General features: G+C 41.6%; 1 long non-coding RNA gene and 1 other non-coding gene across 7 annotated transcripts in view; both read right to left on the bottom strand.

The window, feature by feature from the left end:
- Nucleotides 1–17358, bottom strand: part of LOC144454081 (uncharacterized) — a 99181-nt gene extending 81823 nt beyond the window's left edge. For 5 of the 6 annotated variants that reach the window (XR_013484587.1, XR_013484586.1, XR_013484582.1 and 2 more), the window contains exon 1: nucleotides 17234–17358. This is a non-coding gene — a long non-coding RNA (uncharacterized LOC144454081). Of the gene's footprint in view, nucleotides 1–15863; nucleotides 16104–17233 lie in introns of all 6 variants that reach the window. The other variant, XR_013484585.1, reaches the window with a different exon arrangement.
- Nucleotides 17245–17347, bottom strand: LOC110207603 (small nucleolar RNA U13). Its single transcript, XR_013484993.1, has one exon. It is a non-coding gene; the product is annotated as a small nucleolar RNA U13 (small nucleolar RNA).
- Nucleotides 17359–17395: the final 37 nt, after the last annotated feature.

The raw sequence follows: 17395 nt of genomic DNA, 5'->3' as shown, positions 1-17395 counted from the left end.
TATCCTGTGTATGTGTATATATATGTATGTGTATATAGTTTGTACAAAGTTATTTGCAAGTTTTCACCCCCATTAAATACTGAATTTCTTGAGTACAGGGATTGTTTTTGCTTTTCTTTTTATCCCCAGCATTTAGCACAGTGCCTGGCACAAAGGAGATACTTAATAAGATCTAGGTGACTAAGTGACATGTTGTTATAAGGATCAAATGAGGTAATAACAAAAATAATAATAGCTAATATTTATATAGCACCTGCTATGTACCAGCCACTATGCTGAGATCTTTTTTACAAATATTATCTCATTTGATCTTCACAACAACCTTGGGAAATAGATACTATTATCATTCCCATTTTATAGATGAAGAAACTGAGGCAAATAGAGGTTAAACGACTTGCTGAAAGTCACACAGCCAGTAAGTGTCTGAGGTCAAATTTTAACTCAGGTCTTCCTGACTCTAGAACTCTGTACCACCAGCTGCTCTGTAACACATGTAAAGAAAGCACTTTGCAAACTTAAAAATGCTACATAAATGCTAACAATTTTTATTATCATTATTACATTTACTGGAAGAAACTGGCATCAGTTTTGATGAAGAAAAGCAATTCTTTTGAGTGCATGATCCCTGTTAATTCAACTCCACTAAACAAATGCTTCTTGAGAACCTGCTGAGATCAAATTACAGAATCTTAGTGTTAAAAGAGCATCTTATCTAGTCAACAGCTGAACAAGAAAGTCCTCAACAAGCATCCCCACAAGTGCCATCTTGTCTTTGCTTAAAAACCTCAAAGAAGGAGAAAATCACTACCTCTAGCAATTGTCCATGTCACTTTGGGATAGCTTCAATTGTTCTGAAAATTTTGCCTTACCTCAAACCTAAATCTACCTTTCTGCATCTTCACTTGCGGCAGCCAGTGCTGTTCTTTGCGGCCAAGCAGAAACAACCTATATTCTCTCTTCCATGAGGATGGCCCCTCAAATACTTGGAATCATTGTCATGTCCTATTCCTCCTTCCCACTCCTTCCTGCCAAGGCCGGTCTTTATAAGGTTGAATACGCCTATATTTTTCAACTAGTCCCTCAGGTGACATGAATGTTCTAGTTGCCCTTTCCCAGGCATTCTACAGCTTATCAATATCCTTTCTAAAAAGACGTACCCAGAACCAACAATAATTCCCCAACTGTAGCTTAACCAGAGCAGAGAGGTAACACGGCAGATAGAACACGAAAACTGCAATCAGGAAGATTAGTTCAAATCTGGCCTCAGGTACTTACTAGCTGTGTGACCCCAGACAAGTCATTCATCCACTCTCTGCCTTTGTTTCCTCATCTGTAAAATGAGAACACTAAGAGTCCCCCCTTCCTAGCAGGGCATATGGGATCACAGCAGGCAAAGATGGGCAATGGCGATATTTTGGATCATTTCAGTTTTTAAAATCCAGTGGTAGTTGTTCCTTTTCCTTCCCGCCACCCCTTGTATGATTAGCCATTAGCTTTCTAAAGTGCATTTTACTTGTCAAGCAGACAAATGAAAAAAGGAAAACTGAAGCTACAAGGGAATAAGAAACCAGGCCAAGCTGGTGCATGCAGATCATCAGACAGGCAGCACTTAGAATGCATTAAACACATTTACCAGAAGATTGTTTGGCCTTGGTTCACCATCCTAAATTCAACAAGTTAAACTTATCGTTTATATACCATTTTTATTAAACATTTGGAAACAAGAATGCCTTCTCATAGTGAAATTGGACATCATACTTAACAGAACACAAGATCCTCAGCTTGATTATTGTCCATCAAAGCAGACCCTTTACTATCAGAAATTTAACTGGGATTTCTTGTGCCAGAGGTAAATTCAGCTGGGGACAGGTGAAGACAGTGCAAAGGACAGTCAAGCCAGGAAAGAGATAGCAAGCAGCTCACCCTCAGAGTCTGCCCTTGCCCCTAGAGCATGATAAATGGTGTCCAACCTCCAAACCTGGAGGAGGAGGAGGGAAAGGATCAGTGATCTTTGATGTTACTACTGTAATCGTTTTGGAGTACCATGAACCTGCCCCCCTACAAGATGGCAAACTTAATCGATAAATGTATGTGTTCTGACTGCTCCACTGACCAACTGTTTCATTTCTCTTCCTTTCTTCTGACCTCTCCATTCCCTGAGACCCAACAATATTTAAATTAGGCCAATTAATAATCCTGCAATGGCCTCCAAGTGTTTGAGTGAAAGGAAGAGTCAATCAATGTGTCAAATTTCATTATAGTCTTATTTTAATTTTCACAGCCCCCCTAATCAGCAACCACCTGATCAGTCGACAGCCATCAATATCAAGGCAAGACCCTCCACCAGCAAAAAGATTACAACTTGATAAAGGCTCAGATAATGGTTAGCTTGTTTGGGGCAATAAAGTATTTTTTTAAATTAAAGAATATCCATTATTTTTTAAGATATAAAACTATTGCACACTTAGACTATAATATAGTATAAACATAACTGTTATATACACTGAGAAACCAAAACATTCATGTGATTTGATTCATTATGATATTTATTTTATTGTGGTGGCCTGGAAATGAACCTGAATATTTCCGAGGTTTGCCTCTACACAGCAAATGAGTGAGTTGCAACGACCCATGGGATTAGAGAAGGCTTCCTGCAAGAAGTTTTATGTGAGTTCACCTTTAAAGTATGAGTAGGAATTCAATCAGTGAAGAGAAATTGAAAAGGAATTCCAAGCTTAGGGAACTGTGTGTGCAAAAGCATACAGGTGGGAAATTATTGTACCTGTATTATGTTGGGGAGGGAGATGGAAGACAGCTGGGGTGGAACACATATTATGTAAAAGAGAGAAGTATAAAATAAATCTATAAAGCAGGGTAATGTCAGACTATGGAGACCTTGAGTGCCAGGTAAAAGAGCCTGAACTTTTCTTCACAGGTATAGCATCCCCTCAGGGTTTACTCTCCCAATCTCCACTCAAACAAGCAATTTCACAGAAGGCAATTGACTACTTCTCCCCTGAGAGTTCTCAGGTTGACTTTAAGAGAATGAGGTCTTCTAATACTACTATTCACAATTCCTCATCTAGTGTGCTCTTCCCACCAGTATTAATTAACCAATTGATACCAATCAATTTTTTTAAAGGCTATTTACTAAGAAGGTATAGTAGGGACAAAGGTTACAAAAACATCCTCAAACAGGGAGTGTACTCTCCCCTCTGTATGAACTCAGTCCTTTGGGAGATAGGGCTCAAACTTGAAGCATAAAGGTACTGGGGAAACGGGTATAGAGAGTACATGGGGCCAAGAAAGTCCTGACCCTAAGGGTTCTTTTCTCCCTACACACCGTCTCCACCAAATTCAGTGGATAGAGTCACTTTCTTGCTCAGCTGGGTCAGCTTCTTGCAGGACACTGTATAAATTCACCATTGGACAGGGTCAAGACTCATAACAGGCTCCACAGTAAGTCAAGTAAACAAGCATTTATTAAGTACTTACCATATGAAAGGCATTATGCTAAATACTGGGGATACAATAAAGGCAAAAACAGTTTCTGCCTTCAAGGAGCTCAAAGTCTAATGGGAGAGACAACATTCAAACAGCTATGCACAAACAAAATGTAGACAGGATAAACTGGAGATAATCAAAAAAGGCAAGGCTCTAGCATTAATGGGGGCTTGGTAAGGCTTTGGTAGAAGGTAAGAGTTTAGCTGGGACTAGAAGGAAGCCAGGAAAGCCTGGAGGCAGACATGAAGAGGGAGAGCTCCAGGCATGGGAGGCTGCCAGTGAAAAGACTTGGAATTGAAGCACACTAAAGGCTACGCTGAAGCAGCTGGAGGCCACTATTTGCTTAAGTACCTGTAGGGTTGGCATCTACTTGTTTGGCGTGAGGCTATGCTGAAGCACTCGGAGGTTCTCAGAGCTGAAGTCTGGTTGTTCCCCTGGCTATGCTAAGGCATGCCTGGTGCTAGCATTTGCCTATTCCACCACACTGGGGCTCAGGATCTCCCCATTTTGATCCCTTTCTATGAGAATTCAATTCCAACTTTGTCACCAGTCCTTCTAGCTCTGAACCCAACCAAAATCTTCTCTTAAGTTTTAAGTAATATTTTATTTTTCCCCCAACTACAAGTAAAAACAATTTTTAACATTTGTTGCTTTTTTTTATTTTAAATTCCAAATTCTATCCCTCCCTCCTTCACTACTCCCCTCCCTCATATAGTAAATATCTGACATAGGTTTTACATGTGCCATCATGTAAAACATTTCCATATTAGTCATTTTGTGAAGAACACTCAAGCAAACAAACAAAAAAAGAAAGTGAAAATAGTATGCTTCAGTCTATATTCAGAGGACATTAGTTCTTTCTCTGAGGGCAGATAACATTCTTCATCACTAGTCCCTTGGGATTGTCTTGTATCATTATATTGCTGAGAATAGCAATTCTTCATTGTACAATGTTGCTGTTACTGTACACAATGCTCTCCTGGTTCTAGTTCTGCTCGCTCTGCTTTGTATCAGTTCACATAAGCATCCAATTTTTTTTTGAAATTATCCTGTCATTTCTTATAGCACAATATATTGCATTACAATCACATACTACAATTTGTTCAGCCATTCCCTAATTGATGGGGATCTCCTCAATTTCCAATTCTTAGCCACCACAAAAAAGCTGATATAAATATTTTTGTACAAATAAGTTCTTTCCCCCTTTTTAAAAAAAATCTCTTTCCAACCAAAATCTTGACATTCACAACACTGGCCTTTAAGTGGCCAAAAGACTATTCCCCCAAACCCCACACGTTCTATTGAAACCAAGCAGGGAATATTGTACTCTAAGACCTGGGCTCTTATTGTCCAGTGCCTCATTACTCAGGCAATGGGGATTCACTGAAAATTTCTGGACAGAATAGTTGCATATACAGCTCTACATATCAGAAAAAGAGGCAGTGTGGTTCTAATTGTAAGAGCACCGGATTCGGAGTCAAAGGATATGGGTTCAAATATGAACTTTGTTATTTACAATCTGTGTGACATTAGGCAAATTATTTATTCTCAGTGGGTCTCTTGCTTCCACTGGAAAAGGAGATGCTTAGAATAGATGATCTCAAAGTTCTTTTTCAACTTTAAATTCAATGAGGGATTATGGGAGAATGACCCTATAAGATGATACTGGTAACCATATGAAGAATACTTAAGAAAAGAGGATGGAAAGAAAAGTGATACCAAAAGTTTAAATGGATGACAATAAGGGAGTCAATGGACATGAGAAGATGGTACAAAGTAAGAAATGCTTTGGACATAGAATTTCTAGGACATGATAACCGATTGCATATGAGAAGAGAGGAAAAAATGAGAGAGGGTTTTTTTTTAGGCAATTGGGATTAAGTGACTTGCCCAGGGTTACACAGCTAGTAAGTGTCAAGTGTTTGGTCTGAGGCCAAATTTGAACTCAGGTCCTCCTGACTTCAGGGCCAGTGCTCTATCCACTGGCCCACCTAGCTGCCTCCAGGGGTTATCTTTAACCACAGCTAAAAGAACAAATGAATAGTGACACCAAAGGCAGAAGGAGTAAAAAAAAGCACTAGATCTGGGGCCAGACAACCTGAGTTCAAATCTAGCCTCTGAACCCCTACGGTTCCAGGCAGCTTCCTTCATCCCCCAAGACCTTGGTTTCCTCTTTTGTTGGAGCATTATATACCTAGGCCTTCCCTTGGTATTACCCTATTTTCCACCCAGACCAGTGAATACCAGAGACTGGAAACAGGTGGTTAAGACAAAGTACTGGCAACTGTAAAGGGATTGTTAATGATTGCTCTAAGGGGTGCTTTTAAAAATCAATCAATCAGGGCAGCTAGGTGGTGCAGTGGATTGAGCATGAGCTCTGAAGTCAGGAGGACCTGAGTTCAAATCCAACCTCAGACATGTAACACTTACTAGCTGTGTGACCTTGGGCAAGTCACTTAACCCCACTGCCTAGCCAAAAAAAAAATCAATCAAAAAAACTTTGTTTAATACTTACTAATTGTCATATAAGTATGTGGTTTTTATTTTTATTGTTGTTGACATTTTCCTATTTAATAGAGATTGTCTTAAAGTGAGGTGCACTGGTATCATCAAAATCTCTACAATAAAGAAACCCAGCTTGATGGCTAGGAACATGAAAGGATCATACAACTAAGAATGGGATGACTTTCAGAACCAGCAATAATTGTTATTAAAATTAGTTGCCTTTAAAAGTGAGGGGTGGAGTGGAGCAGGGGATTAATACACGTTTTAAAGTTATACTTTGATGTCGTTGATCTGTGTGATCTCCTTGCTGAGGGCACTCCCCCACCACTTGTCATCATGGTGAATCTTACCCGCATCCTCCCACCTCTCCTTCACAGGGTGTCTGCCCAGAGTGCTGGGTGCCTAAGAAAACCCCCAGCATGGCTATGTGTTTCAGCCTATACTCCCACACCCCATGTGCCTCTCCATTACCCTTTGGGTGACCTGCAACTTTAATTCTCGAGAGACTGTGACATTTCATGACTCACAGTCATACTGCATCACAGGAAGAATATTGATATGAAAAAGATGGGCCTTTGTTTCAGGGAGAAGCCTGGGGTCACTAAAAGCACTGCACAGTATAGAACACAGAAGTCAGTAAGTAGTAAGTGTGAGCCTGAAAAAGCATGCTATTTTAGGAAAGTGTGATGGCCTGCTCAAGAGCACCCTGTTTCCATAATGGGCAGCGGAGGAATCTAGTGAAGGAAATGATGCCTATGTAATTTGTTTCTAAACCAACAGTGAACTATGCTGTTAAATCAGGAGGCTAATTAAACCAGGCCGTCTGGAGGCAACATGGAGTAGTGGGAAGTATATTAGACAACGGACGTGATAACGTAAAGGAGAATGCTGAATGACTTCAGAACTCTGAACAATTCGGTGAGCAAAGGTGACTTCAAAGGACTGATGATAAAGCATGACTCCCTCCTCTTGGCAGAGGGGTTCAGAGCCATAGGATAGTACATTTCGGGCTGGAGGGGAACTCAAAGATCAACTGGTCCTACCAGCTCATTTTACAGATGAGGAAAGGGAAGCCAAGACAAGTAGGAGGGAAGGAAATAAGCATTTATTAAGCGCCTACCACGTGCCTGGCACTTTGCTAAGTGCTTTACAAATATTATCTCGTTTGATCCTCACAATAACACTGGGAGGTAGAGGTTATCATTATCCTCATTTTACTGTGGAAACTGAGGCAAAGAGACATCAGCTAGTGTCTGATTTGAACTCCGGTCTTTTTGACTCTAGGGCCAGCAGTCTATCCATTGCACCAGATACTTGTTTTTTAGAAAAAGAAAGTGTGTCAGACCTGGAATCAGCAACAAACTAAGTTAGAACCTTGTCCAGGCCACTTATTAGCTCTTCCACCTCACATAACTCATTTAATTTTTCTGAGACTCATCTGTAAAATGGCAGTGACATGCCTATAGTACCAACTCTGCCTTAGAGATTACTGTGAAGCTCAAAGGTAATGTATGCTAAGTGCTAGAGGAATGTGTGCTATTGTGCTCAGGGATGCAGAGGAGACAGTAGTGGGTATCATCCATTTGCAAGGTGTTTAGGTGGTCTGTAAGATCTCCTTTGATGAGTGTAGTCTAAGATTCCATCATTACCTATGAAGGAAGGGCTGGACTGCGGCACTAGTCATGGCATTGTACATTTGTGCCTTGACTCCCATGAAGAGGGACATAGTTAGTTCTGGCCCTATGCTAAAGGGCATATATAACCAGAGGCCCTTGGTTGGTTCCTGGGTCCCTCCAGGACGGGGGAAGACGCTAGCAATGCCAAGAGGATGTCTAATTGAAGCAGGAAATGCCACCCAGTCTGTGGATCAAGTCAACAAGCATTTATTAAGGTTCTGCTATGTGCCAATGTGCTAAGCCCTGAGGAAACCAAGAAAGGCAGAAGACAGTTCCTGCTTTCAAGAAACTCACTACCTAACAGAGGAGACAATGTGCAAACAACTATGTGCAAACAATATATATATATGTATGCATATATATATACACACACACACACACACATACACACTCGCATATGTGTGTGTGTGTGTGTATGTGTGTATATATTTATGTGATAATCAACAGAGGAAGGGCACTAGCATTAAGGTAGATCAGTAAAGATTTCTTACAGAAGGTCGGGTAGACCTGAGACCTGAGGGAAGCCAAGGAACCTAAGGCACAGAGATGAGGACGGAGAGAATTCCAGACATGGGAAACAGCCAGTGAAAAAGCCTGGCGTCTGTAGATGCAGCGTCTTGTACCAGGAGTGGCCAAGAAGCCAGTTTACAGAGTGTTTTGTGGGCAGTAAGTTATAAGAAGACTGGGAAGGTAGGTGGGGGCCAGGTTACGAAGGGCTTTAAATGAAAAACAGAATTTTATATTTGATCATCAGGACAGATGGCTTCTGCTCTCTTTCTGGTGAGTCTCTTTGGTGGGAAACATATCCAACATCAGCTCTTCTCTGGACTGAGAGCAAGGAGAGGGGTGGAAGAAGCAGATTTCTCTCTCTCCCTTTCCTCAGCGGCAGCTAGCAAAGCCTACATGCGTATGGCATCAAGGACATTTAATTGCCTAGATTAGCCTGAGACAGTATCTCAAATCCCTTGCAACTCCTTGCGCTTTGTGGTTTTTCCCTTCAGCACAGGTAACTGAACAATCCTGAGGTTATTTCTAGGCTTTGTTACTTCCTTATGAAATCCACAATCTTTGAATCAGATCCTCATTATCTACCAGGAGGTGATTTCTGTAACTACACTCTTCCCAGAGGAGATGACCACCAGGGGAATGAACTAAGCCCTGGGCCTTAGCAGGCCTACATTCTAGTCCTGGTTCTAACATTCAACACTCACTATCTGTGGGATCCTAGGCATTTCCCTATCCTCTCTCCCCTCCCCTCAAACTCTATTTCCTCATCTATACAGCAAAGGCATTGGACTCCATGATCTGTAAGGTCCTCCCTGACTCTAAGTTTGTGACCCTATGGAGTCATTCATATATTAGCTTTCTAAGCAGAGGGTAGAATAAAAAGACCCTTTAATTGGATGAACAGCCTGGAGGTGGGGCGGAGTAATATTTGTGAAAAAGTCACGGGAAAAGGAAGAAGAGGGAGGCAAGGCAGTATCCAGGAAGTTATTAAATTCAAGATAGGCAGTATTGACTGCCTCCTTGTCTCCTACCGGCTGAGCTACAAGAGCTATATATGGCACAGGATCTCTCTGCCTTTCAAGAGTGCCAGTCTGCTCTCTTTGGAGGGACAAACTAGAACCGTACCTAAGCAGATGAAAGTTAAGTGATAGCCTACGGCAGTTTGTGGTTAAGTAACAAGGAGGCTGTTGCAAGAGTTCAGAAGAAAAGAAGAACATTTGGGCTGTAGGGCTTCATGAAAGATCTTGAGACTTGAGATTTGTCATGAAAGAGGGGTAGGGTTTGATGAAGACCAGTAACTAGGGCCAGGTAAAGACAGCACTGCCATTTAGAGGATGCTGACAGCACACTCTCAGAAAGAAGTTACCAAATGGCTCATGGGTCCTCCCTCTTGGATCATTTCCACCACCATCCTTTTCCCCAATCCCAGGCAAAGTAGCCTAGATGTGCCTTCAGACCTGGCCTCCAAAGGTCTCTCCACAATAGCCCTTATCCCAACCTTTGCAACAGAATTTGTCTTGAAAAAATGTTTATTTGAGGACATTCTTCACACTACTTGCTCTAGTCAAGCTTTATAAAGCTTATTCCAAGTGTAAAAAATTCCAATTATGGCTCTAGGATTTAGACACTAAGATAGGAAAGGGTATCCTAAAAACAAGACATTAGCAAAGATACAAAGTTGAAAAAGATAGTAAAGATTGCTCCCAAGCCAAAGGAGGCAGTCATAATATGATGAACATGGATTCAGAGTTAGGAGCCCTGGCTTCTAAACCCAGCACTGCCACTTACTGCCTTTGTGACCTTGCTCAAGTTACTTAACTTCTATGGGTATCAGCTTTCTTACCTATAAAATGAGAGGGATGGATTAAAGAGATGATCTCTGAGGCTCGCTCGAAAGTCCTACCATCTTATTCTAGGTCTAAGAATTATAAAAGGGATTTTTCTCTCATTTATTCAAACCCTTTCTAAGGTGGAATGGTTAGTATGACCACACCAAAGTTGGACAAAAAAGGATAAATGTAATAAATCTTTTCCCCACAAGTAGGAATATGTACTTGTGAGTGTATGCATCCATAGTTTTGTTTAGTGGTTTGTTGGGTCTGACTCGTCATGACCCCATTTAGGGTTTTCTTGGCAAAGATACTGGAGTGGTGCCATTTCCTTCTCCAGCTCATTTTACAGATAAGGAAACTGAGGCAGATAGGGTTAAGTCATTTGCCCAGGGTCACACAGCTAGTAAGTGTCTGAAGCCAGATATGAACTCACAAAGATGAGTCTTTCTGATTTCTGGCCTGGTGTTCTATCTATTGCTCCATCTAGCTGCTGTATGTGTCTATATGAATGTATGTGTATGTGCACAGGGGTGTATGGGAAGTGCATTATGGTCTTTTGGTTATTCACCGTGGCATTTGTATTGTTTGGGTTTGGAGAGCCTACCTAGAAAAAGGACTCTGGAAAAAGAACTATTTGTGTATCAGAGAAAGCAATTAAGGTTGTTTAGTCTGGAGAAAAGATGGCCTGGTAAGGGAGGACCAGAAAGCTAGCCATCTTCAAGTATTTAAGGTGCTATCAGGTGAAAGAGGCATTAAATTTAAGATTTTTATACAGTTAGGATATTAAATATATTTATATATTTAGGATAAATGTAAAGCAAGATGGAGTCATAGACGTAATCTAATTCAACCACTTCATTTTCCAGGTAAGGAAACTGAGACCCCAAAGAAGTTAAGCAATTTGACCAAGGCCACATAGTCTAAAAACAGCATATGGGGGATTTAAACCCAGACCCCCTTGACACCAAATCTAGCACTGTTTCCACTGCATGACATCTGTTCTGCTTGGTCCCTGACGCAAGAACGAGGAACAGTGGGTCAAATAGGCAGAAAAGCAGATTTAGGGCTGATGTAAAGGAAATATTTAGGATTATAGAATTTAGAAGTAGAAGAGACTTTGGTGATAGATTGCCTCATCCCAAAGAACTGCCCCAAAGAAGAATGGGCTAGCTTTGGGAGGTAATAAGTTCCCCATCACCAAGTTATCTGCAAGCAGAGGTTGGACGCCCAGTTGTCGAGAATGTTGTAGAAGGGATTCCTAAGCAGGTAATGGTTGAACCTCTGAAATTATTTATGTCATTCTGAGGCTTGAAAATGAATCCAAAGAGGTCAAGGAAACTGACTGCAATATTCCCCATAAAAAACAAATATAAAGGCTGCGGTTTAGCAAGGAAGTATGTGGATCTCTGAACAAGGAAATAAAACAATTAAGGGAGGGAAGAAAACAAAAGAAACAGAGAAGAACAAGGACAGAAGGAAGGCACCAAGACTTGGCCTAGGCAGGTCAAGGTACATCTGTGCTCTGCCTCTCTTCCTCCTGGGAAGACTCTGACTGACAAATGGAATTAGACAACAGAATCCCTGAGAGCCCAATCAGAGAACCACTGTCCTCTTGGACAGGTTAAGTGACTTGTCCATGGCTTGTCAACACAAGCCCACCAACATTTATTGAGGGCCTAGTCCTCTATCTGCTGTCAACCTGCCTGTTGTTAACATTCCCTTCCACCTAACCTTCCTCCCTATCACCCTACTGTGGCATACTAGATTGTAAATTCCATCAGGCCAAGAGGCAAGTCTGAACAGATCCTGGTTTTTCTTGAACATGCCCAAAAGGGTGGATGCAAAACAAAGATTCCATTTCCTCTTTCTCCTCCCCAGGAGAGAATGTTCGAAAAGTGCATCTCTCTATTTCTTCTGAGCTTATTTAAATTACTGTTCGTCTAGTCTTTAAAACTGGTATTAAGGTAAAGTCACTGTTAACTCCTACATTACAGACCCATGTATGATTCATTGCTCAAGGCAGCTGAGGCAAAGACAATAGGTGATAAATGATAGGTGAAATAGGTGAAAAAAAGATGAATTGTATTACTGCTGGAAACTTTACTAGAAAAAATATGGATTAGGAGCTGAACAAGAGATTTTATTGATGCATATTTTTATAGCTTCCCCAAAGCCCAGGACAATGTGGATCCGAATCAGTTCTAGACAACTTAGATTCTAGTGCCTTTGGGCAGAAAAAAGTTTCGAGGAATGTGTGAGTTAGTATTACAGAGGTAGTTAACCTCAGGAACCTCCACTTTCCATTGTCTTCCTTTGGGAGGTTGGAAAAGAAAACTATTCACCTCTTCTCTCTTCTTAAAGGGGTGAAGCCCAAAAAGCATACTAGAAAGTCTTAAGGAAGGGAGGAGCTGGTGAAGAGTGTCAGTGCCTAAGAAAGGGTAGGGGCCATCCACAGGAAATAAGTAGCTCTCCTCATCAGATCCAAACCCCCAATACACACAACTATGAGAAGTTTAGAAGTTGCTTTTTGGATGATTATCTGAGTGAAAGATTCTATACTAGAGAGATAAGGCTGCTACTACTTTTCACTGATTTCAAAACAGCAGATCCTATACTTAGGCTACTGCCCAGCAACATATTGCCATATTGTCAGTGGCAAGGGACAATACAAGTTACTTATCTAGACTTGAAAGGAATTGCTCTCAAGGAGGTGAACCCACAAGAGCAAGAAATTCTTCTGTGATTTCCTTCAGCCATAAAGGGATCCAACCATAAGCCTGGGCAAAATTTCCAGGTTTTCCTTTCACACATGGCACAAAAATTTCTCAGGGTTCCCTGCACACAAAGGTGATCTGACTAGGGGTCCAGCTGTTTCAGCTTGAGAGGCTGTGACCCCTCAAAGACTGAAGTACACAATGGGGTCGTCTGAAATGAATTCACAGTCTCAAGCACTCTTTAAGTCAAGGTGGCAAAAAGTTTATCATTACGCTTTTCAGCGGCAAGGATTCTTAAGGATCCTGCAACCTTAGAGTGGTACAGTTAAAAGTTTATATAGGATAAAATACAATAAAACATGTGCCAAATATGCTAACTGGGTGATTCAGGGTGGGATTAGGGAGTGGTTAAGGAGTGGTCAGTTCTTAAAAGAACATGCACTTCTTATACCTACTGAGCAGGCGTTTTACCCAGAGTTCACTAGGAAAAGCCCACAAGGGGGGCCACATGGAGGTGTGGTTTTAGGCCTGCTACACCACTAAGTTAACTAGCAGTCAAGGACAACTGAGAGTTGTCCAGTCTGCCACCAGTCAATGTCTTGTTTGACAAGATAGATGTAGGGAGTATACATTTGTCTTAAGTCTAGAATACAGTTAATTAGGAGCCCAGGATGTTGATAATGAGGTAGAGCGGTAGTATAGATAGTCCAGTGGGTAAGAATGTCTTTATAACCCAGTGCAAAGCCAGTTCAAACTAATAATTCCTTCAGGTGCTGTTTGTAACTGCATCAAGGAGAGAGATAAGGGTCTTGCTGGGGCCCACTCACGAATAATTGCTAGGCACAGTGTCCTTGGGCTGGGGAGAAACTGTCCGGGATAGTGTTTCTGAGGCTAGGAAGAAACTGGGGTACAAGCACCCAAGCACCCCATCACAGCCACAATTTCTTCTGTGTTTCTGCATCACAGGGCACCTAAAATTTCCCTAATAGATTCTTGCCAAAGCATAGAGCAAGTCTAATGGAATTTCAGACACATACAACAACAACAGGACAAGCAAGCTTAGTTCAAAAAGAAAGAAAATAAATGTGCATGTACCGCGGGCCCCCCCCCCACATATGCAAGGATCCCAAAAAAGGTACTTGGAGTTGATTGGAATTAGCCCTCAAAAACAGAAGAGGCCCCCTCCCTCACATATAGCCTTAAGAGGTCAGGGTTCAAAGGCGCTGGGCATTCATTCATCCCTGTGCCCAGGAATGCAATTTGGACCCGATTCAGTCCTGTGGAGCCTGACTCTGGTGAGAAGGGGTCCCTTTTCTCATCCTCATTGGCTTGCTAAGTTTCCTACCACAATTATCCCAAGAACAATTTTAATTACAGTAAATTACATTATGGCTTACAAGTACAGGGAAAGGAGAGTATCAGAAAAAGGGGGGGAAGCAAAAGAGGTACTTAACCTATGATATGCATCAGGATACAGAGAGGTAATATATTCCTCCACACAAAGAAATACTAAGCATAAAACAGTTCCATTAACATGAGGTATGAACACAGAATTCCATAACTTATAACTACTACAATAATTACAATTGTTAGGATGCAAATATAATCAGAACATGAAGCAGTTTTCACAACTACAAATTGGACATTTTATATTTTGCATAGCTGGAGATCAATTTCCAAATGACTCTCAGTACATATCTGTTGTTAAAACACGCCAAACTTGGGCCAGTCCACATGTTAGCAGCATCTTCTCTGCCATCTACCTCCTCTGCTTCCAGCCATCTCGGGCCCAGGATCTCTCAGACCTTTCACACTCACACTGGCAAGGTTGCCTACAATCCTGAATATGGCCACCTTAAAGCAAATGCTCCATCTGCGAAGATCAATAAAGATCTAACACCAAAAGGGGCAACAGCAGGTAGGGGCTGAGTTCACTGACGAGGTGCCACATATAATGTTGTTGTTGTTTGTTCTTTGTTGTCGAAGAGGACCATGACATCTGGGAGGTGATGCTATGACATACAAGTGAATTGGATTTAAGTGAGGGAGGGCTGTGCAAAGTCACCGGCCTCACTTTCTCCTCCAGAGCCATCTGGGTCCAGTGGCCAGATATAGATCAGGACAACTGGAGATGGCCCTGGATGCAGTGGGAGCCCTTGGCCTTTTTAAGCTAAGGTCTTTAACAGGTCTCAGGAAGGCCACTAAGAAGGTACATAGAAAGAACCTTTTCCCCTCCTCCTTCCCTGAGCCCCCAAGAGTTACATGATACCAATAGCCAAGAAGGAAACAAGAAGCAGAAGGGCAATTGCAATTTTGGTACATTCACTAGATTATTAGCTCTTCCCACTCAGCAATGAGCAACACTTCTCATCTTGGGTCCTTTAGCTCTGAATCATATATGATTCAGGATCTCTCCTCCCAGCCCAGCTAGGTGGTACAGCAGATAGAGCAACAGGCCTAGAGTCAGGAAGCTGAATTCAAATCTAGCCTCACCCATTGATTAGCTGTGTCACTCTGGACAAATCACTTACCCTCTTGTTTGCTTCAGTTTCCTCAACTGTAAAACAGGGACAATAAGAGGACCTCACAGGGTTGTTGTGAGGATCAAATGAGATATTTGTAAAGTGTGTGGCACAGAGCTTGGCACATAGTAAGCACTTAATAAATGTTCCTTGATTGATTATTGATCATTTCCGACCCCTTCTTCACGCTGCCCTCTCTCTTGCATTTTATAGAGGAGAAAATAGACTCAGAGAAGAAAACTAACTTTCCCAGGGTCACAAAGCAAGTTCATTAAAGGAACTCAAATTTGAACTTGAGTCTTTTCATGCTCAAGTCTCATGCTGGCAGGCTTCATATCAAATGTATTGCAACTGGTAGGTGTCAATAAATAAATACACATTGACAAGATTTTTAACAAAAGAAGACAAAGCAAGTTAAAATACAAGAGTACTGATAACAGACTGAGTTCTACAAAACAGAAAACGAACTGGCTGAAGTGGGGCTCAATACTACATTGTGTGGATTTTTCATTGATTAGTTCAAAGGTTTTCAAGTGACGAATTGGAGACAGAACATTACTCCAAAGGTTTTAAGATGCCTGTGGTTGCCCCATTTCCACATACCTCTGGCTCTGCTTTGCTGGGAAGCAGCCTTAGCCTTTCTTGGGGTCTCTGCTGCCATCTGTCGGTCATAGTCAGTAAAATTCCTCCCACATTCAGTGAGTGGGAGGCGAATGAAAACAATGTCGATCAAAGAACCATATGGACTATTTGACTTCAGACATAATACAGTCCAGTCCTCCCCTTTTACAAGTAGGGAAATTCTTCAACTAACCCCTCTGCTTTACAAATAGAGGCACAGACCTAAAAGCCAATTAAACAGAGCTGTAAGAGAATGGTGTGTGGGATGAGTAGGCTTCTCCCTTTCTTCAAGATTTAAGTCCCCCCTTCTGCAGGACCTCTTTCTGATTACTCAGTTGCTAATACCTTCCTCTCTCATGTTGCCTTCCCTCCATTTTGTATAAATCTTCTCTGTAAAAGTTAATTACACGTCGTCACCACAGTTATAAGGTATGTTCACTAAGGGCAGAGGTCGTATTTTACTCTTCTTGGTATCTGCAGACGTTAGTACAGTGCCTGGGGGCAAACAATACTTACAAAATGCTGGCCTGACTTGAACAGTCTAGCTCAGGGGTGGGGAACCTTCGGCCTCCAGGCCCCTTGTGGCCCTCTAGGTCCTCAAGTTCAGCCCCCTTGAAAACCTAGAGAGCTACATATTGCCTCGAGGCCACAGATTCCAAAATCCTGTCTAGCTCTTCTCCAGTTCTCCCCAAGCCTTTCCTTCTCAGTTCTTTCAAATGAGTTCTGCAAACTTGGTCAAAGCTTTCCCTCTCTAGGACTGTTTCTTCATCTGTAACACTACTTGCATTCCCAAACTATGAATAAGAACTCCTGAGGGTCCCTGAGACCTTTTAAGAGTGTCTGGTAGGTCAAAACTATTTTCATAATATTTTAAAGATATTATTTGCTTATTACAATATTTCTGTCTTCCAACTTAATATCTCCGTGAGGCTGCATTTTTTTCATATACTTTAATCAAAACAACATATCAAAATACGTTAAATGAGTAAGCATATTTGAGAATCCAACCTGTTCCACAGTTACAAAAACATGTAAAAACAATACCCCTTTTCACTGAGTTCTATTTCATCATTTTTCTTATATAACACGTCTCTGTCAATCAGTAACAAGCTTATTTTCCCATAAACTTTCAAACCCTTAACGCAGGAAACACACAGAGTACAATAACCATAAACTCCATCCTCCCTACATCTAAAACTACACCATAAGACATGAAAACCAACAAAAACACTCACGACTTCCACATTCAGAACAGCCCCAGCAAAATACGCAGTCACCATAACTCCCACTATAAACCTCCAAAACAACTAAACCACCACCAAACACGTCTACAAAACTTAAAAATACACTACCTTCCGACTCAAATCAGACGGGTACTGTACCTACGCGTAACAAGATTAAATAGGTCGGCACAACTCACGCAGACGCGTGACAACCCATTCATCACATGTATGAACCAGAAGGATCTAAAACCGCTACCCCCATCAATAGACCTCAGAGTCCGCCATTAACTT

This window comes from Phascolarctos cinereus, unplaced genomic scaffold (assembly GCF_003287225.1).
Source record: "Phascolarctos cinereus isolate Bilbo 61053 unplaced genomic scaffold, phaCin_HiC Scaffold_2;HRSCAF=192, whole genome shotgun sequence".
NCBI lineage: Eukaryota > Metazoa > Chordata > Mammalia > Diprotodontia > Phascolarctidae > Phascolarctos > Phascolarctos cinereus.
The sequence above is the reverse complement of the archived record's forward strand: the minus strand, read 5'-3'. Positions and strand labels throughout refer to the sequence as shown.